Below are 15,099 nucleotides of genomic sequence, written 5' to 3'. Positions count from 1 at the left end.
ACCCACTTGCACGGAAGTTCTTTCGATCCTCTGGGGAGTCTTGTCAAGTTCCAAGTTTCATTCTGATGTAAGGAATCAATTTCCCTGTCCATTGCCTTTTTCCACTCGACGTTGCTGTTGATGGCTTCATGGAAGGAATCTGGACTCTCCAGCACAAAATTCTCGGCTGCTGCTACGTAGTCATCCAAATGCTCCGGTCTCTTCAACTTCAAACGATCCCTCAACCGCATTGATTGCATTTTTCTCTTGTTGTTTTCTTCGTCAAAGCTTGTTTCTATTTCGGTTTCGTAATTGTCTTCACTTCCTGTTTCGGCTGTGTCTTCTTTCAAGTCTTGCTCCTGGAGTGAGTCTTCGTCCTCGCTCTTGTGCAAATTCGCGTCTTCTTCTTCCTTGTCTTCGTCCTCGCTCTGGTGCAAGCTCACGTCTTCTTCTTCCTTGTCTTCTACGACGTCCTTCGATCCAAAATCTTGGAAAGGTAGGTTGACGCCTGGTTCACAGTTGCTGAATTTCTCTTGAAATTTTACATCCCTCAACACGACTACTTTGTGCTTCTCTGGTAAGTAAGTACGATACCTCTCATCGCCGTCGTAACCCACCAGGTACCCCTTTTCAGCTTTTTCGTCCATCTTCTTCCTTTTTTGGCATGGAATGTGTACATAGCACGTCGATCCTACGATTCGAAGATGTTTGATTCTTGGTTTCTTGCCCAGCCAAAGTTGGTAAGGGCTCAGACCCTTTAACGAAGATTTGCCCGTCCTATTAAAAACGTAGACTGCTGTGCTGACCAACTCGGCCCAAATTGCTTCTGGAAATTTTATTTCTGGATTAGAATACTTGAAAGTTCTCGCCATTTCGACTATCGTTCGATTCTCTTTCTCGACACCATCGTTTTGTTCTGGAGTATACGGAGCGGTGAGTCGAAAAGTTATACCAGCTTTCTGAAGAGTTTCTCTCACTCCTGCACAGTCGAATTCTCCTCCATTGTCGCTCAGGAATTCTCGAATTGTGTGCCCTTGTAGCTTGGCGTGAGAAACCATGTGTCGTAGCACGTCCTTGACCTTGACGATGTACCCATATCGAAACCTGGTGAAATGATCCTTAAAAACTACCAAATACCTCTTCTTCTGGAAAGAATCCTCAAATGGCCCACAAACATCGCCTGACATCAATTCTCCTGGCTTCGTCGCTGGTTTCCTCGTTCCAAATGGCAATCGATGCGCCTTTCCAAGGATGCAAGGCTCGCAAAAGCTACTCTCAAGCTTGACTTAAATGCCCATTTCTTTTTTGAGCATGTCCTTGATGTGGTTCTTGTCCTGATGTCCCCATCTCTCGTGGTAGAGGTGGAGAATTGAAGTTCCTGACGTTGACATCGACGTTTCGTTCTGGAAGTATGGGCTCGATCGCTGCTCTGTAGAGTGTTCCTCCAACTTCTCTGGCTCCAACGAGGACAATCTTGTCGTTTATTTTGAGGGTGCACTCGGTTGCTGACGACTCGAAACGACTACTTGGATTATTGTCTTGGGCAGCCAAAACTGAAAACAGGTTCTTCGTTATATTGGGAACAAACCATACATTTTTCAAAGAAAGAAAAAGAATTTTTCCATTGACAATCGTTTTGACTTTGATTGTGCCCTGGCCCAAAGCTGACAAGGTTTCATTTCCAGCTGCTCTGATCCAACTCGGATTCTCAAACTTCTCAAAATGCTCGAAATACTTCGCAGTCTTCACAACGTGTTTTGTTGCACCGTTGTCTATCCACCAGTCGACCTCTGAGTTTGCCTCTGCTGCAAACATGCCATTGTGGACTGAGACGAGAATTTAATGGTTCTGCACAATTTCCTTGTTCAGCATTCTGGTAGCTCGGCTTCAGATGTCCATCCTTCTTCCATTTTATGCAGTTCCTCACCCAGTGCCCCTTTTTCTTGCAATAGCGGCAGGTATCGAATCTCCGACCAGATGCTCCTGAATCCTGATGATGCTCCTTTTGTGCTGTGGTAGAAAAAGTCTCCTGGCTTTCCTTTTCGTCATTTTCTTTTGTTCTAAGATTTCTCTCAAACATGACAATTTGATTAGTTAATTCGTCGAAAGTCTTTTGTCAAGAGCATCCAACTTTGACGGAACGTTTCAAAGGTTTTTGGCAAAATATGTAGCGTTTTACAAACAAGTATCAAATCTGGCAGCTCAGTTTTATTTTTGGCCTTTAAAGCTTGATTTAAATCGTTCCATAGACTACGCAATTTTGTTATGTGGGTTGATACATCGATACCTGGATTCCAAGAGAAAGCGAAAAACTCGTTTCATATCCTTCTTCGCTGTTGCTTCAAACTGATTTTTCAGGGCTTCCCACGTATCGTGTGCTGTCTCCTTGTCCATAATCTTCTGGTACACCGAGTCCGTGACCGCAGTGGTAATCATGGATTTTTCTCCTTGTGCTTCTTTTCATCTGCTGTTGAGGCACCTTCTGGCAATGGATCCGGTTGGACGATCTTTTTGTCCAACGCATCGAGAGCACCGTCGTGATAATCTATCAGGTCCCTTATTTTTCTTTTCCAAATCGGCCAATCGGTCGCGCCTGAGAGCTTCGTGCCGTGCTTCGCCAAATCCATCGTAATCGAGCAAAATGTACTTTTTTCTTTTACTTTAAACTGAATAAAACGTTCCTGGGCCCATAACCTATTATAACTTTTACTTCTTTAGTTATTTAGGCCAGTAAATAAACGATATTTCTTGAAAATCAAACTCTTGTTTATTTACTCTCTTCGACAGCTTTTAGGTGATGTGTTTATGTTTTGATTCGATGCAATCATAGCTTGCAAATAACTGTTAACCGATTTGAGCGGTCTCAAAATAAGTGTTTGTCACTGAGACTTTGAACAAAAAGTCTGAGAGCAACCGATTGAGTTGCTCGTAAACAAATTTTGCTCGCGCTCAGTCAAAGCACACTTTTTTCTGTTTTCGTTTGGTATGTGAAGTTTAGTGGGCTCAACTTGTCAATTTGCTTTGTAAATCTCTCGTATAAACAGTGATTCATCAAATTTATTGAAAATGGGACGAGAACTTAATAAAAAAGTGCATCAATTTTTTATATTTAACAAAATGGACAACAAAGTTGCCCAAAGTTTAGTTGTTAAGCTTAACTCAAAATAAATGAATTTAAAAGGAAACTATTAATTTTTTAATTAAAATAATCAATATAATAGTTTGAAATTGGAAAATTCACGTTTAAAATTTTAATAAGTTTTTTCGTCAAATTTCATGTACCATGTACCACTGTGCAGCGAAACGGAAACAAATTATTGAAAAGACTTTTTGCGCTGACTTTTTCAGTCAATCGGTCTTTTACTGAGTCTCTCTGTGCGAGTGTCACTCAAATCTCTCATTGAGCGGTGTTCGGTAGATGAGAGTTTCATGATTTGCTCATCGTAATTCGTTCAACAGAAAACCGAAACAAAACAAAACAAAGCCTGCTGCTCAGAGAGGAACCGAAACGGCATGCTTTGTTTCGGTTGCTCTCGCAAACAGAGCGTAAGCAAAAAAACGGTTAACAGTTATTTGCAAGCTATGGATACAATCGATATGATATTAAAAGCGCTCTCTTACTTGGCGGGTATTTTTGAATTTGAAACATTCATCACTAACATCGGCGTCCACCTGGACAGGCGTCTTACATGAAAAAAACATATTGAAGCGAAACGGGACCAATTAAGACATAAATCCAGAGGACTGGCTTATCAACCCTCGTTCCCCACTTCGACTGGAATATAAAGTACTACTCTACAATTCAGTCATAAAGCCTATCTGAAAGTATGGCTCCGAGCTTTGGGGCAATACAAGCTGTAGCAATATAGACGTTATCCAAAGGGCACAGTCTAAAGTGCTCAGAACCATCACAGGAGCTCCATGGTATATTCGCAATGAAGATATCCATAGAGACCTAGGTATACCTCTCGTCAAAGTCGAAATTTCTCAACTCCAGGAAAAATACAAAAGGAAACTCTCCACGCACCAAAATCCTCTAGCCAAATCGCTAAACCAAGTTAGACAACAATCCCGATTAAGAAGAAATGACCTTCCAGCCCGTTGACATCGGAGGCCCCATAGTATAGATGTTTACAAAGATAAACTAATTATGTATTAGATTAAGATTTTTAAAATTTTTGTTAGTCTCTTAATAAGTGAAGATCCAACAAATAAAAGATAAAAGTAGTAAAAAAAAAAAAAAAATTAGAAGGACTAGAAACTTTTGCCCCCTACTCCTCAGCCATTGTAGTTCGACATATGCCCAACACCATCCGTTCACGGTATTGGTCTTTACCACATCTTGTCACTTTGCTCCACTAACAATCTTAAATCCCTTATACTAAACAATATCTTACTCCTACTCTTCTCTTAAACTATCTCGGATCTATCCCCGCGATTTGAGCCGTACGTTACGCGGCAGCGTCCCTCGGTCAGTTGGACGGGAGGTGAGCTGTACGTACGCAGTGGGAACCTCGCGAAATATAATATAACTTAACACAATCACAATAACAGAAAATTTTTGATTCTTCGGCTATATATAGTGTTATATATAGTGCTATATGTAGTGTATAGTGTATAGTATAGTGCTACAAGCTAGGGCATTCGTATCGCCACCTAGCGGACAGCCGTCAGCTGTGATAACGACTTAACTTTAGCAAAGAATACGACTCAGTTAATTTTTCAATTATGTTGAGTAAACTGAATCGTTTGTGGATTTTTCAAACTTCCTAGCGTGGATTTTCAGCTACTCAGATCAAGGAACACGAGTTCTGTTTAAAAATGGATATTCCAAATGTATATGATTTAATACCCTTGCAGTTATGTAGGCAGCAAGGGTATTACATAAAACTACATAAAACGAGCAAGGTTACGTCATTTTCGATCGTTCAGTTACAAGGCACCTATAGAATGCATTCGGCCAATCCTTATCAATTTTGGCAGATCGGATTAGGTTCCCTAAAATGGAATCAGTACCACGTCCCGTCCTTGTAGCATAAAAAACTCCAATGTTATGGCATTTCCGACCAATCAGGTGCTATATAACTATAGGATATAGTCGACCGATCCTGGCCGTTCCGATTTATATACTGCCTGCAAATGAAAGAAGAATTTGTGCAAAGTGTCGATAGTTTTAAAGCTGAAAGACTAGTTTGCGTAGAAACAAATGGACAGATGGACATGCTCATACCGACTCAGTAGGTGATCCTGATCAAGAATATATATTCTTTATAGGGTCTAAGACATCTCCTTCACTACGTTGCATACTTTTGACCAAAATTATAATACCCTTTGTAAGGGTATAATGAATCACAATTATTACCTAACTAGCAGTACCCTGCCACGTTTCGCTGTGGCATATTGTTGTTGCACGCATAAAAAATAAGTCAAACAAAAAAGAATAATTTTCAAATTAATTAAATTCTGTAATACTTGTGGGTATACAATATTCTTTGTTTCTCCTCCTTAATCATTCATTATTATTTCTGTATTTTAGTACATAGGTTGCTCTTCACTTAAGCACCTTGTGATACACGACATTTTTTGTTTTATTATCAGGCGCAAAAACAAACAACGCAGATGGTCTTCCGACCCGTGAACATGCCACGTATAATTGACCATGGGAAAAACATGAATGTTCTAGATTTAAACCACAAACTTTTAAGGATTGGCCTTGTGATTTGTTGATTGTCATGGCAAATGCAAGACGTATCGGAAATTGAAGTCTTTTAAATTCAAACGGCATATCGGTTGGGATCATCGGGATCCTCGGAATGAGAACTTCCTCACCTTTGAATTTTCCTATCATTATCGTAGCGTAAATTACATTGTTCATCAATTTACTAACCACCAAACGCGTACCGTGGCACAGTTTTGGTTGGTTTATGTTTCGAAGCATGATTACTACGGAGCCAACCTTTAGGCGTAAATTGTGCGGTGGTAAGCCAGGCACGTCCAAAGAGTTTAAAAATTCAATTGGATAGTTGGTGGCTTCATCTTCATTTGTGACGCAGTCAATAGATTTGAATGAATGCATTGTTCCAATGATCTTATTTTGAATTATGTAGTTCAGGTCATCTACATCTTTATTCTTAGCCGCTAAAATTGCTCGCTCACTCAACCATTCATTATTTTTGTAGTTAGAAATAATATTTGGAAATACGTCCTTGTATCTACAAAATAAAAACCAGATTCTTTAACTACATTCTATGTAAGTACAAAAATAAATACCTTAAATGTCGGATTAAAACCTCCTTCTTCGATAATGTCTGCCCCAAATGACGTCATTTGGAAACAACTATTGTATTTTCGAGTATTTGCAAGAAAGTGGCGTGATTCTTGTGTTTCGCCGCAAAGCAATGAATACAATGGCTCTTGTGGCGGAGTCAACACTGGCAATTTCACTTTACCATTAACGCAGCATAATCCAGGCGTTTCTCCGGAAAACTTTAATGCACCACAATACTCGCAAACAACGTCCATTTGCCCAATGCAAACGCTAGGATGCAAGCTGTAATCATTGCTGCAATCGTATCGAAACGCAGCTCGATTCAAATCAGCTAAATATCTGCGTCGCAAATTGAAATCTATTTGAGAAGCACGAAGTCGAGCCATACTATTGCGGCGCTGTTCACGTGCAATTTCTCGTTCTTCTTCAGTCCTTTCATATGCAATATTTTGTATTGTTCTTGCATTACGGCTTTGTCGGGAAAGATTCGACCGTCTTGGTCGCGGCATTATTAATTAAACTTCACTTCACTTCAATCCACTTGTTAATTATTTATTTAATAGAAATAGTTTTAATATTGATTTCAGCGCAACACAATCTTTTTGGTTCGTTGTTAAATTTGAGAGCCTGACTATGAATTTGACTTCGTTTGTAACTGACATTTTGACATTTGACATTTTCTTCTTAGCTGTCTGCCTAAATAAAAAAGTATGGGCCAGGGAGGAAAGGGAGGAACGCTGTCGAACGGGACAAAAAGTATCCTATGTCCTTCTCCTGGCTCTAAGCTACCTCCCTACCAATTTTCACTCAAATCTGTTCTTCCGTTCTTGATTTATAAGTTGTGTAACATAAAACACGATGTTCTTTTATATATATAGATATATAAAATTATTGTGTCACAGTTTTCGTTACCATACTCCTCCGAAACGGCTTGACCGATTTTGATGAAATTTTTGTGCTTATCCGGTATCTATGAGAATCGGCCAACATCTATTTTTCATCCCCCTAAATGTTAGGGGTAGTCCACCCCTAAATTTTTATTTTTATTTTTTAGACAAAATTTTTAATTTCTCTTTTTTCTACAATAATAGTAGGCGCCAAATAAATATATCAAATAAAAATTTGAAAAAATGTTAATTTTAAATTTTCTCACTTCTCAAATTTTGCGGGAAATTTTCTCACTTTGATTAATTACAATTTACGATGCCGAGGAGAAGACGGCCTTAGGTCGTCGTAGTCAATTAAATGTGCGAAGAGCTACCTCAAGTGCTAACCGCACAGATCAAGAAAATAGTCGTATTGCTATGTCAGAATTGCGTTCTTTAGTGAGTGGCAATGTAGGAGATAGGCTTAGAATGCAACGAGTTCGTGCACATTAAACACATCAACAGCAAGCTAGACATAATGAAACTAAGCGAATCCGCAGACGCAGTGCTCCTGTGGTTCTTGAACGAGCTGCATTCCACTATGATCCGGCAATTGATTATTGTGCCGACAAATCAGTAAAAATTGGGGATATGAAAACAATTTGTAAATATTGTAAGGCGTTAAAGTACACTGGTAAATCTACTGGATTATGTTGCGCTGAAGGCAAAGTAAAATTGCCACAATGGGTCCCACCACCAGATCCTTTACGCTCCTTAGTTTCTGGGATTGAAAATGATTCGAAGCACTTCTTGACCAACATTCAGAAATATAACAACTGTGTTCAGATGCCATCATTTGGTGCTACACATATTATACAAGCCAATTTCATGCCCACTTTTAAGGTATTATATAAAAATATTCAAGTTTGTATTCAAATATATATAGGAAATAATTAATGGCCAAATTTTGAAAAATCACAGATACAAGGACAATTTTATCACTTACTGGGAACTCTGATACCACTACCTGATGCAGATCATCAATTTTTACAAATTTATTTTATGGGCAATTCAGATGCGGAAATTAATATTCGTTGTGCTCACAAACCAACAGTAAAGAGAACCATTGTCCAACAATTACAAATGTTTCTTCATCAGAATAACAATTTAGTAAACATGATCAAAGTAGCATTGGATCGGATGCCATCTGATAGCCATAATACTGGAAGACTGGCTGTGAAAAGACTGATAAATAACGTCATTGAGACAACAATCATAAAAGGAAAATACAAAGGAGAGGATGTCTTGATCCCGCGGATACCAATGATTCCAACGGACACACCATTCGATTTTAAACGCTTACAATTTCCAGTACGTCTGGATTTTGCGATGACTATAAATAAATCGGAAGGACAATCGTTAGAAGTTTGTGGAATCAACTTGGAGTTTCCCTATTTCGCGCATGGACAATTAGACGTCGCGTGTTCGGGCGTCGGAAAACCGTCTTCTTTGTTTATTTAAGCACCACAAAATAAAACAAAAAATATAGTTTATGAGAAAGCTTTTAATTAATTAACACACTGTATTTTAACAGTGTGTGTCTGTGAATATCAAATTTAAATTTTATAAAAAGCCAGTATTTCAGGAAAACTCTTTATAAGTAAGCAACATGATGTATCGAAAATAATTATAAAACTTTATGGTTTTATTCAATAAATGAAGTTGAATAAAATAAGAGGGTACTCTTTAATTTTTGGGATTGAAAATGATTAAAATGATACCTCCGCGACCCTTAATTTTAGCTATCTTCAGTTCTAACTGTATCAGATAATTTTTTTAAGTTTGAAAACTTTTAAGTTTTGTCACAAAAGAAGATTCTGAACGCAACAAAAAAAAAAACAACAGCTGGCAGTACGAAGTCTGCCGGGTCAGCTAGTAATTAATATAATATGAACATTAATTTAATAAGAACGCTTGCTTTTACGAACTCTCTCGTACTTATAGACGCAGACGATGAAAAGATGGTAATGTATTCAATAGAAATCTTCTTTTTCCCAATATAAACTGCAGTCCGATTCAGAGAATCGTCAAAAATGGAGTTTGGCTAATGGCTTAAATCTTAATGATTCAAAAGTAAATCTTTTGTAATTTTATTGATTCAGCCCGAACCAGGTTAAGTACTTTCTTTACAAAGATTGCTTTACAAAGATTATCTCATGACAGGATTAAAAACTTCAATTTGCCGACCGTATCTCCTTAATGGTTCATGAAGCTTAGGGTTATAAACTGTGTGTCGTTTTCCTAATGCTGCTGTAGTTAGACTGCATCTACTAACCCGCTTACATTTAAACATTCGTAATAGGACTTGAAATTTTAATCTTTTTTCCTTAAGCATTGTGGTTTGACATATTCCTACCATGATCCTTATAGAATATAATGTTCGAACTACAATTAAATCTACCGCATCTTAACGCTTTCCACTCCTTTAAACATAAAAACATCTTTCCTAAATTTCTTACAAGCAATTCCTACTCGTATCTATCCTTGCGATTCGAGCCGTAGGTCAGCCGGCAGTCCATCTCAGTCGGTTGTGCGGGAGGTAGGCTGTTCGTATGCAGCGAGAGATAAATTTATATCAATGGACGGCAGTTAACGTAGGTGACGAACCGTCTTAGTGTTAGCAAGGAGGCTAATATTATAGTCAAAGCTATAAAAACCATTAGAAAATGGTTTTATGGTTTTCGTATCAATAGAAGCAGAATAAATTTTCTTTTACATTTCATCTTTAGATTCTTCAAGGATATATATATACATTATAGGGTCGAAAATGTCTCCTAAATTACATTGCACATTTTTCACGAAAATTATAAGTCGATAACAATACCAGTAACAGAACAAAGCCCAAAACCAGTAGCCTAGGCGATATTTGCATCTTTTGTAGTAAAGTATGGTCCAAGAATACTTCAATTATGGACAATAAGACCCAATAAAAAAATTCACATTTAGATGTAAGGTACAGTATCACTAGACTGAAGTTTAATGAATTTATCCTCAAATATTTCGGTACATTAAAATGATTGGATCTATTCTTCTTTTTTATACCCTTTCAGAGGGTATTATAATTTTGGTCAAAAGTGTGCAACGCAGTGAAGGAAACATCTCCGACCCTATAAAGTATATATGTATATATATTTGAACCCCTTAGGGTACCAAACTGATTCCTTTAGGGTACTTACTTATAACATTAAGTCGTTTATTTTTAACGCTTTATCTGGTTTTAGGCTGCACAACACTCCTCCTTTAATTTTAAATTTTTTATTAATTTAACGAAGTCCGTTAATTAAATTAAAGCTTTTATCAAGAACAAAATTTTAAATAATGTTAAAGCAATAAATTGAGTCTTGGTATATTAAGCAGTGACCCCGCATCCACAAACCTTTCCTTCGGTGCTTAGGTCCACCTCAGCGGTTGAATATGGTGGAATATTTGGACCATCGTCGCTGAGCAGTAAGCAGTGGCGTTCGCTGGTCTCTTCACCCCATGCTCCTAGCTCAGTCGGTATAGGCGTTCAAGCACCGGAAAAAAGAATACGCCGAAGAGCCCTCGAGAGCTTCTCAGCTCAGAAAAACATCTAGGCCCAACGGTTAAAAACAACGAGTGTCTGACAGAGCTGGGAACTATAGTGAACCAGCGCCTCTCGTGGGTTATGGAGAAGAACAAGGAGCTCCGCGATTCAGAAAAGTATTTTAACTAGACTAAAGGGCATTCACTCCTGGTAGAGAGTGTCCCAGAGGAGCAGGCGCAAACGGCCATAACACATAAGCCAGTGTATGAGCAAGCAGGTATCGAACGGTGGAAAAAGAGCAGCAGACCCTTGTATACACTTGGACAACCACATTGCTTTAAACAAGGCGGGCTGGGGCACAACATTGGCAACCATAAAATTCTTCAATGGGAAGAACACTGGTGGTCAAAGACTATCAGCAGACTCCTGCTTTTTGTCACTGACACGAGCATAGAGACCCATGACAGTGGCTCCTAGCGGAATGTGAAGACGAGCTGACCGAAGCAGAATACGAAAAAATACAGAAGAGAAGTGGATTCAGTCTATAGCCTACAGCGGATGGTTTTAGAACGGACTCCGATAAAGCCATCCTGGTTATAGCAAAGATGGCCTTGTCTAAAGGAACCTGGAAGCTGAGACGACAATTCTTAACAAAATAATATTTTCGCGCGGTTTCAACTGCATACGTACCTCCCGTCCAACCGACTGAGGGACGCTGCCGCGTAACGTACGGCGCGGGGATAGATTCGAGATTCGATAGCTCGAAATGCAGATGAGAAGATCAGTTGGGAATTCCAAAAGAATATGTTTACTTATAAAAAGCGAATGGTTAACCGAGTCAAATGCTTTACTGAAGTCAGTGTTTTCCCTTTTTTATGCAGCGGAATTATAAAAGATTCCTTCCACATAAGGAGAAAGATCGAAGTTTCCAGTGTTAGATTAAAGAGTTTAAGGAACGGTTGGCACAAAGCCTCGCCGCAATTCTTCAGAACACACATTGGATATTATAAGTGTAAGGCTGAGGGAAACTGCTGCTAGGTGAATAAGTTGTTTGAAAAAACTGTGCAAAGAGATCGGCCATTGCCTGATATATTATTGAGATATTCGCATATGAGTTCTCAAACGTAAGCAGAGGAGGAAAAGATACATGTTTGCGCTTAGTGTTTACACAGTTGTATAACCGCTTCGGATCCTTAGTAAACTGAATCTGGCAGCAATTGTTTTCGATTAAAATCTCAAGAGTGTGATGATCATCAGGGTTAGAAAGGGGCAAAGTTCTGGAAAGAGTAATTCCATTAGGATCAGAAACGCAACAATAAGTCCAACATCCTTCATATTGTCGGAAATTTTAAATATAATTAATTTTATTCAATTTAATGAAATGAAAATAAATTAATTGTCTTACATTTGGTTTTCGATGTTTTATGAAGCTCACTTATTTATGAAACATGATATTCTGCCATAGATTATTGAATTTGGAGGTGATGCTTTCGTATTTATGTTGTGAAAGTTGATTTTTTAAGAGCCTATAAACCCTTGATGCGAAATTGTTTATGCAGCATTTAAGGAGTTCAATAACTCTTTTACTCTTTTAAGCTAGTCGGAATTTATTGAGAGTTTAGGAGTGGACTTATATATAATTTGTGTGCACATCTTCAGCGTGACTCACTAAACTGTTGGCCGTGCTCTCGACGCTCCACTGGAGGTCAAGGGTTAACATTCCATCATCTATCAAACGAAAATTACATGTTCCTTTTATGATTATTTTTTAATTTAAACAAGAAAGGAAAGCTAACTTCGGGCGGAGCCGAAGTTTAAATCCATGCAGTTGAGTAACAGTCCGCTAGGTGGCGCCACGCATCTTATATTATTAGATATATGGCGGATCGTATATAGTTGGCCGATCCTTATGCAATTTGGTATATCGAATTATGCTACCCAAAGAGGAATCCACTGAAACTCCCATCCTTCTAACTTGAAAAACAACGAAGTTATAACATTTCCGATCAATCAGTTATATGACAGCTATAGGATATAGTCCGCCGATCCTTATGAAATTCGACAAATCAGATTGTTTTTCCCGAAATAGAATCTGTACCAAATCTTATCTTTCTACTTAAAAAACACTAAAGTTATGCCAATTTCGATCGATCTATGATAGTGTCTGCCATGAGTGCCGCGTTGAGTGACGCATGCTTATCCACTTAGTCCGCCCAGACTCACAAGCTTTGAAAAAGTTTGGATTTTTAAATGTATACAATTTGTATACCCTTGCAGAGAGTATTATAATTTTCTGTTGCTACGTAAACTAGTCTCTCAGTTTTAGAGCTATCGAGCTATCGAGAAACTTTGCACACATCCTTCTTTTGTTTGCAGGCAGTATATAAGTCGGAACGGCTGGGATCAATCGACTATATCCTATAGCTGCCATATAACTGATTGATCGGAAATGCCATAACTTTAGTGTTTTTTAAGTTAGAGGGTTGGGACTTTCCACACATATTAAATTTAACCAACATATCTTGTGGGCAAAATTTCATAAGGATCGGCCGACTATATCCTATAGCTGTCGTAGAACAATCGGAATTGGCATAACTTTGTTGTTTTTTAAGTTAGAAAGATGGGACTTGGTACAGATTCTATTTTGAACAAAATAATATAGCTGCCATATAACTGAACGATCGGTATTGGCATAACTTTGGTGTTTTTTAAGCTAGAATGATGGGACTTTCTACGGATTCCATTTTGGGCAATGGAATCTGCCAAATTTCATAAGGATCGGATAGGGAACTGTACCCTATAGCCGCCATATAAATGAACGATCAGAAACGGAACAACCTTAACAGCAAGGGTATATCAACTTCGGCTCCGCCCGAAGTTAGGTTTCCTTTCTTGTTTGTTTTATTTTAAATTTAAATTGTTGATTTAAAATTTTATTAAGTCTTTTGGTAAACTCCACCGCATATGGATGTATTTTTAACCCCTTGAGTATTTATTCAAATTTATTAGAGATTAGCTGTGTTAAATAGCCTCACAATAATTTCAACCCCTATCTAAATGAGTAAGCTAAAATGAGTAATAGTAACAGTGAGAGTGAGAGTACAGCAACTGTATCCGAATTCGTGCAAGAAGTCCAATCTAAACCTCCCCCAGTTTATATGAGGGCAGGAAGCACAACCTAAACATTTACCAATGAAAAAATTCACCAGAGCTGAAAACGAAACGCATTCTATTTTTAACCTTGCAATACCTGCTGCCACACAGTGTAAGATCTAACTAAAGAGGCCCTGTATAGATGGATTCTTAATACACTTCAAATGGTATAGTAAAACCCAACACCGGACTGGAAGTGTTCTTCGCCAGTCACAGAGAATCATTTCTTAGCTAACCTTGAACAATCAATCCCCGCTGGTTAGGCATCTAACATGACACCCCGCTGGTTAGGCATCTAACATGATGCTAGCATATCCAATTAAAAAAAATTTTCTTATTCGGTACGTTTTTCTTGCAGTTCCGAATAAGAATATTTTTTATAAGCAATTTTGTACACCTATATGCTATTTTCGTCACCAAAATTGATATCAGATATTTTGGGTTTTTTATGTGATAGGACTATATCTGGTGTTGACGAATTTTTCCAAATGTAACCGATACATCAAAAGTTGCAACATCTCAAGGGCTATCTCCACGTGCAATATAAATAAGATCAAATGAGCCAATTTTAAAAAATAATTTAAAACAAAAATTATTTTCAGTGTATTTTTGTCTACTATTAAGGCGTTTGGTTTTAAAGAAAGTTAAATAGATATTTAAAAAACCTTTTCAATAGTGTAAAGTACGTTTTCTTCCTTGATTATGAAATTATAAATATTTTTATTAACAAAGTTTTTTTTAATTTTTTAACGGAAACTTAAGGAACTTCAAAAAGTTGGAGAATAGAAGTTGCTCATATTTTATTAACAAACATCTCCACTTTTTTCAGGATTGGCCAGAAAAAATATTGCAAACAGACAACCAGACAAACAGAAGGACAAACTGCCTTCAATTGGAAAGAGCTGTAAAAATTTCTTGAATAACTTCTGAACGAAATGTCGGATCAGGTCAGTTGAGGTACCAATCGAGGTATGAGGTATATGAGGAAAATGAGGTATAAATCATTCAGATCGGCTACCTACAGAAAGTTTTTAATTCTTCGGTTGTAAATAAAGTCTCCTTGAGCATACCAAGGCATGCAGGTCGTCACCTCGTGGACTACTGTCCACAGTGATATATACCACACCATAAATAACATTTAGTTGTATTTTATTTCTTATTTTATTTTTACCTGTTGATTGATTACTTATTGATTTTTATTACATTCTAGCGAACTTATTAATATTTACTTTAAAAGTAAAAGCGGGGCCTGCAGCCTTGTCTCGTCT

The 15,099-nt window shown here is 37.9% G+C and overlaps 1 protein-coding gene and 1 long non-coding RNA gene across 14 annotated transcripts in view; one reads left to right on the top strand and one right to left on the bottom strand.

The window, feature by feature from the left end:
- The window catches only part of LOC6501778 (protein unc-13 homolog B), a 279,574-nt gene that overhangs the window by 32,018 nt on the left and 232,457 nt on the right, over positions 1 to 15,099 (bottom strand). The gene's annotated exons all lie outside the window — the stretch shown is intronic.
- On the top strand, positions 7,402 to 8,666 carry LOC116656384. Its single transcript, XR_004311350.2, has 2 exons — positions 7,402 to 8,016; positions 8,095 to 8,666. It is a non-coding gene; the product is annotated as an uncharacterized LOC116656384 (long non-coding RNA).

The sequence above is a fragment of the Drosophila ananassae genome, assembly GCF_017639315.1.
Source record: "Drosophila ananassae strain 14024-0371.13 chromosome 4 unlocalized genomic scaffold, ASM1763931v2 tig00000054, whole genome shotgun sequence".
NCBI lineage: Eukaryota > Metazoa > Arthropoda > Insecta > Diptera > Drosophilidae > Drosophila > Drosophila ananassae.
Note: the sequence above shows the minus strand (reverse complement) of the source record. Positions and strands in the feature narration are given on the sequence as shown.